Below are 7,138 nucleotides of genomic sequence, written 5' to 3'. Positions count from 1 at the left end.
CATCGCCCGCTGCGCCCCGCGCCGTGCCTGTGGCACGGCTCCCCGCGCCCGTGGCATCCCCCGCTGCGCCCCGCGCCGTGCCCGTGGCACTGCTGCCCGTGGCATCCCCTGCTGCGCCCCGCRCYGTGCCCGTGGCACTGCTTCCTGCACCCAACAGCATCCCCTGCTGCGCCCCGCGCCGTGCCCGTGGCACTGCTCCCCGCACCCGTGGCACCCCGTGCTGCGCCCTGCGCCGTGCCCATGACATTGTTCCCTGCACCCTGAGCTGTGCCTGTAGCAGCATTTGTATGTCCTCCCACACAAACCCTCTTGCTTAAAGTTTCACCCATCTAGGCCAGGCCCTTGTACTATTACTGGTACTACTGGGTAGGGGAAGCCTGGATCCTTGCTGAAATCCACTTCAGACAGCTAAGTAAGGACRTAAGAGACCCTGCAAGTCCTTTATAGACTCTTGGACTCCTTCCTGCTTCCTCCCCCGTGCAGTCATCAGGAAAAGGATTTGGCCTGAGATATTTGGAAGCAAATTTGCTCCAATATGGCCGCAGTCTCTGAAGCGAAGCAGCCAGCCAGGCTGGAGGCCAGCAAAGAGCAAAGAACCAGCGAGAACTTTTCTATCCTAAGAAACACAGAGGCTGAACTTGTAAACAAGCCTCCTCCCCCTAGATCCATCTTGTTCCCACGTGAGCAAACGAGCAGATGATGAAAGTGCATAGCTCTGTCCCACCAACAAAATAACTGCAACTGGCTGCTGGATCACTGCGCACACGGGCGTTTGAACACGTGTGCACTTACGGGAACTTAGCCAAGCTTCCTGTAAAGCTTCAGTACTGCTTTTCAGAAGCTAGCAGCTTATTTTTATCTTGAAAACCTCAAGGACACACACGTGTACTTTCCTACACGTCATGTGGCAGCCTGTGCAGGATACGCGCAGGGCCGGTATGCRGACAGCTAGAGCTCACACACAGCCCGATGAAGCGCCGCGGTGCTGTAGGACTGCAGGGGGATACACCCGAGCACAGGGACGAGAAATGCGATCCCSCCGGAGCACGGCCAGCTGGCACGGACCAAGCGCACCCCCAAATTCCTCCTGGCAGCCCAGCTTTCTTCAGATGTGGTGTTTGGGAGAGGAGAGCTCAGCTGGAAGGACCTCGCTTTGTGATGCTGGATGTCCCTGGGTTACCATAGCACCAGCATCCACAACACCGGGCAAGGGGAGGCCGGGAAGTAGGTCAGACTGGGCTAACAACACCCACATGGGTCTATCTACAACTCGGCCTCCTCTAGGGAAGGGAGTGAGGCAAAGAAGAAATGGAAAGGGRAAAGAAAATAGAAAATATAAATATCCATAGGCTGAACAGCGCACTTCTTTCCATCAGAAAAACAAGGTCTTTTTAACTTTTTAAAGCCACTTTTGTGTATCAGTGCTGAGAGACCAAGACTAGCACCCACCTCCTGCCCATCTGACAACAAATTACAAGGGAATTCAAATGCTAATTTGTAGCCAGACTTCTCAATGGGTCTTTATTTCCACAGTGGCTCCAGGATCAAAGCTTGCAGGAGCCAGCCTATTGAAACTATGAGGAAGTTCATTTTTGGAGCAAGTATTGAAGGAAGCTTTCCTTTCCCTTCTCCTTTCCTCATCCTAATTTTGATATCAGCTTTATTTTTACTTGTTTACATTCAAGTGACTTCAAGGGCAAGAAAAAAGAAAGTATACTTCACCRGAGTTGAATAACAGAAATAATCACTGTTGTGACCCATTTTATCTGCTGAGTCTGCAAAGTCTTACTCTCACCATAACAGCATTTTTGTGTTTGCCTGTTTGATCATTTTGAATTATGCATTGATCAATGCCAAAATTGTGAAGAACATTATGGGCAGCAAGAGCCAGAACCCCACTGATCTGAATAAACACAGAGCCACACAGACCTGTTTGGAGGGAGCACAGGGGCAACAACCAGATCCACGCTGAAGAGACTGAGAGAGGTCAGTGAAGTACTGACAAAGGTGGCCTGGGGTGAAAAACGTGACTGTGGCTGACCCGTGACATATCAGGGGTTGACAGCATCATGTTTGGATTGAACTCTGCACTGTCGCACAAGAGACACRGCTGCGGATGGAGGCACAGGATGTTTCCGACAGGTTAGTAAGAGCAGGCCGTTGTCTGCAAGCATTTCCTTTACGATAGGCCACAGTCCTATGTAGTAAAAACATTTGTAGATTAGATAACATGAAAAAAATGCAAGGTAAAACAAAGCAGTTTGTCATTTTGAATGTTAACAGGTCAAGACAGGGAGGCTAGGAAAGTCTATGCTTTAATGCTACAATTTGCCTTGTCTTCACCATTTTTTTGCCAGCAATCACCACTTGTTAGAGAGCACGGAGACTTCATCCTTCTCCTTGGTAAGGGCAGAGCCGTAGTATACGAAGAGGATGTGGCCTCACTTGTGCCCTTGTGTGAATGCCCTCCCTTGAGAGGAGGGCTTGGAGATTCGTTGTGGTAGTTTAGGAAAGAGTATGCCCTGCTCCAGCCTCCACTGACACTGTGTYCTGCTATGGGTTCTGGGATTTCCAGTGTTTAAGCGTTAAAAGCTATGTTGGAAAAGTGAAAGTAGAGTCATCACTGAGGAAGACTGTGGAGTCCCACAGAGCACTCCTGGAACAGGAATAAAAAAAGAATTGTGTCAGCAGCACATATGGCCTGTGCATCAGCTGCGTTGCATGGTCACTGCATTCCCTGGCAACAGAAAGGTGGGTGACTCCGAACAGCCACRGCAACATTACCTGTGGGGAGTGGGAGATTAAAGTGGGCTACTCTGGCACCCCTCCCCGTGCAGTGTTGCAGGCTGGACAGTGATTGTGAGTCACTATCATAGCTATGACATTAAGCTGAATATGACATGCGGAAAGGGACTTTGGGAGATGAGGATCACCATGCCAGCAAGCACGAAACCAATGAGTCCCTGTGGTCACTGCTCCTGGGTCCGCAATTGGTGAGTGGCTGAAATAGGCTCCGCTTCATGGACGGGGCAGTTAAACCRAGGGTCTTGCCGAGTTCATCGATTGCAATGGGGTTTGGATGGCACCCTGTCAGAGTGGCTGGCAGCCTCCCCCCAACACCTTGGAAGGTGCCGCGGTGTCAGGGTCTTGTGGGTCCTTGGTATGGAGTTCCCAGGGTATACAGAACGAGCACAGGGACTGCCTGTATGGTGGAATTGCACTGTGTTAGCACTGTCCTGACAGCTAGCGCAGCACACTTTCCCAAGACTGGACCCAGTCATCCCACCATAAAGTATTTACTGCTGTATAGCTCATTCTCCTCCCAGGAGGAAGGAAGGAACTTCAGACAAGGCTTCTTGCAACTGATGCAAATGGACTATTGCCTGCCTCCCTCCCAGTGGGTGCAACACTGAACCACCAAAGGGATATAAAAGTTCTATCTGAGCAAAGAAACCTGCTCAGAGTTCAGCTTCATTAGCTCAGTACAGTACTGCATGGCTGCCTGGCCTTTGGATCAGAGCTGACTCATGCCTACCTAGCTTAGAGTCAGGCAGAGCACAGCTGAAGAGTGGAGATACCTGAGCTGTACTGGAAGAGGATGCCTCCTCTACTGCTGTAGCTGCATTCACAGAAAGGTAGCTGTCATCAGTAAAAAGCAAAAAAAGTATTTTCTCAATTGTCATAATTATCATGGTAAATTAACCCAAATGTTAACACTAATGAAGAAAAAAGCATCAGACAGGTGAATTCCAAAATGAGCCCTGAAAGGACAAGATCATAGAGGGAGCAGAATAGAGGTGGCAATTCTTCCATTCTCTCAGTGACTAAGGATGCTGAGCTTAAGCTACAGATAAGTTAGAGGTGTAAGGGAAGGATAATGGGTTCAAACAGTACAGTAGCAGCCTAAAAAAGGAGGGGGGACTGGGGTATCTGCTTTCCACTGAAGCAGAGTATGTATCAACCTCACAAACTGTTTTCCAAGACTGGCTTCTTAGTAAACTACAGATTAGGAAAGCAGGGAAACCCGAGTTCCTATCCAGCCTCAGTTACAGAGCAGTGCTTACCGTGTAAAGGCAGAAAAGGTGAAATGGAAGAAAGCAAAGGTGCAGTGTAACTGAAAAGCTTCATAATTTGTCCAAAACAAAAGGGAGACGGAGGCTGAATTGGCAAAACTGTGAATTGGCAGAAAGAACACGAATGTGACCATGTTATATAATACAGTAGAACACACATCATACATATTTAATAGTATTGTTTAGGTTTTATTTGTCACAACCTCACATCTAGAGGCTGGTTCTAAAGCCATGGATAGTGATGGAAAGGGCCTAACTGAATTCTAGGGCTTTTAACTAGAGGTTACATTATAGAGAAAAAGCTACAAAGTGTTAGCCATATGAGACTTCCACAAATTCCCCACTTACAGACTTCAGATGATGACAAGAGTGAGCTACTAGAGGTATTTGTTGAGAGTTAATCAGGTTTGCAGATTAACTGTTAGATCCTGAATTATGCATGTTTATATGCAAATGCAAAGAACAAGCAACACATTCAGGGGTAAGAGCAAATATCTGAGAGATGAAAGACGAGGAAGCAGAACAACAAATAGATAACACCTAGCTAGGAAAGACAGAAAGGGAAGGAGCAAGGAGCATACGGCAGCAGGGCTAGGATAGCGGTTAATGAGTTCTGTCATCTTTCGGAAGCAGACATTTAAACTCCAAATGGTGTTTTCTCCCTGAAATGGTGGATTCTTATACTTAACAGAATTATTGAAAACTTCTTTTGCATTGCACCATTACCTCCAAAATCTATGCAGAGATCAGCATCTGCATCATTACAGACATGCAATATTCACAACTTTCCATATATTTAGAAGCCTCTATGACCACAAACCCAGGTTGTACAGTTTTCCTGTCATTTTCTTGCCTAGTAAAGAAACTTAGAAAGTTCACAAGCAGCAACTTGTAACTAGTACCAGGCAACATGTCCTGAGCAGGTAACACACTTCAAAGAACTCTGCTTGCCATCCTTTGGTCTAGCTGAACACTTACATGTCTGTTCAGCTTTGTGCATCTCTCTGCAGGTTGGATCAGCGCCCGTGCTGTCCTGGTGGAGGTCTCTGCTCCCAGCCTCACTCACCATGAACGTCATTGGGAACGTAGCACAAGGGCTGCGCGACTGCTGGGCAGACCATTTCTCCCGCAGGTTTCTACCAAAGAGGCCTCCCCTCCGTCAAATCACCTACTTGCCCATTTTCTACCAGGTGGACTATAAAACCCGGCAGACTGAAGTTGGCTTAGATTATGGCCCTCCCCGGGCTCACTTGAATGAGGCTAAACTTATCTTCAGGGAAGGCAAGTGGGAAGATGAGAACAGCTCCTCTCCCCAGCAGTCAGGGCTGCAGGTATCTCCTTCCCCTTTGCGGGAAAAGACCAGTAAAATTATGAAAAAGAATAAAGCCCTTTTGGAGGAAAACAATTACCTGAAGCTGCAGCTTGAGCTGCTGATGGACATGCTGATAGAAACCACAGTTCAGCTTCGTCTGTTGGAGAAGAAGGTGCAGRGGTCAGGTAGGCACCTTAAGACAAAAAAGACAGGTAAATTGTTGATGCTTGAGTCCTAGAAGAAATCATGGAAGCCAGGCCGGAAGCGTGTATGTTTAACATACRTGTCTAGCTGTTTCTATGCTTCAAGAAGCCTAATAAAATCCTGAAGCAGATGTGTTCAGAGTAAGATTTTTGCCCATATCACAGTTCACACTCGCAAGCAGCTACATTCCATAGAATTACGCTTCCTTGCAAAAGCATTTCTCGGAGATGGCCTGCTGGGAGGAAGGCTGTGGCCGTTAACAACAACTCCACTTCAACTGGTAATTGTTTTCATCCTCCACGCATGACATATATGTTGGCTAATTATAACTCTTCCAATAACCAGCTATGTTTTGGTTTGCCTCTATATACAGCTGCTGTTCACAGCCACACTCGCTCCCTGTAAGTGGCTGTATGCAACACCCTGTTGGATGGATCAGTTTTCAAAGTGGGCAAGTATTTTGCCTTTACTTAATAGTAATTACATATTTGCAACAAATTCATATGGCTTTTTTTTTTTTTGGTAACACTGAATAATTATACTGGAAGAGTGTGCACCCAATGCCACATCCCAGTGGGAACAAGGGAAGATTTCCAGTTCCCAAGAGATCTCTAAAGAGAGCACTGTTGTCAGAATGCTATTGACTACAATAAGCATGATTAAGAATGTTAATAGTGACAGGAGTCACCATCGTACTGGGCAAATCATACTCTACTTACCACAAAAAACTARATTTCAAGAAACCAGCCAGTCCAGCCCACTTCAAAGTCATGAAGTCACGTGGATCATGATGCACAAGCAATAGAGAATCAATTTTCCATTGTTATTTAAATGGCAGTGATGGTGACTAAAAAACAAACAACCGATCAGACTCGTAAAATGACTTAGTAAATGTACCTCAGTCTTTGGTTATTAATAAACATTAAGGGAAGACAAATATTATCATTAACCCACTGTAAGAAATGCAAAGACTAAGTGTGAATTAGCAGGATTCAGTTTATATTAACCAGTCAGAAACAAAGCTGTGAACGGATGCCACACCTCCTCGGGCCTAAGGTCACCACTTATCCGTGCGATCACACAGGCTGCCTCACAGCTATTTTAGTCTAGAGCTGTCCCCACACCCCCAGCTACTGTTTCTGCGCAGCAGGATTCCGCGGAGGGACGGGAGCTGGATGGGGCAGGGCGAGCGGCACCCGCCGCGTTCCCCCCTCACTGTCAGGGCGCTCGCAGGTCCTGGCCCTGCCCGCACGGAAGCCCAAGCAAACCGGGCTGCCGGCCCGACTGGGGGAGGTCGGGCTGGCCGCACGTCCAGCCGTCGCAGCCCCATGCCTGCTGCTGCGTGCCCGTGCGAGGCCTGGGGGGAAGCCGGGGCCGCGGCGGTACGTGGCAGCCGCGCAAGGGCCTGCTCGGAGCCGAGGCYGCGGCCTGCTCGGCCCGGCCCGGCCCGCGACGCCATCTCGGCGCGGCGGCCTCGCTCCTCCCCCGCCGCCTCGGCGCGGCGGGAGCCGCCGGCAGGGAAACGTCCTGCGGCGCCGCACAAAGCCCG

The 7,138-nt window shown here is 48.6% G+C and overlaps 1 long non-coding RNA gene across 3 annotated transcripts; it reads right to left on the bottom strand.

The window, feature by feature from the left end:
* Positions 1-1,352: 1,352 nt before the first annotated feature.
* Positions 1,353-7,043, bottom strand: LOC146591560 (uncharacterized). Of its 3 annotated transcripts, none has more exons than XR_014896796.1 (4): positions 6,309-7,043; positions 5,483-5,578; positions 4,065-4,172; positions 1,353-2,197 (listed from the first exon to the last, which is right to left on the bottom strand). It is a non-coding gene; the product is annotated as an uncharacterized LOC146591560 (long non-coding RNA). The 3 variants fall into 3 exon arrangements; XR_014896795.1 differs by lacking the exon at positions 1,353-2,197 and adding an exon at positions 2,298-2,656; XR_014896797.1 differs by lacking the exon at positions 4,065-4,172.
* Between the last annotated feature and the right edge of the window lie 95 nt (positions 7,044-7,138).

The sequence above is a fragment of the Rhea americana genome, unplaced genomic scaffold, assembly GCF_003343005.1.
Source record: "Rhea americana isolate MKP2758 unplaced genomic scaffold, rheAme1 scaffold_37, whole genome shotgun sequence".
NCBI lineage: Eukaryota > Metazoa > Chordata > Aves > Rheiformes > Rheidae > Rhea > Rhea americana.
Note: the sequence above shows the minus strand (reverse complement) of the source record. Positions and strands in the feature narration are given on the sequence as shown.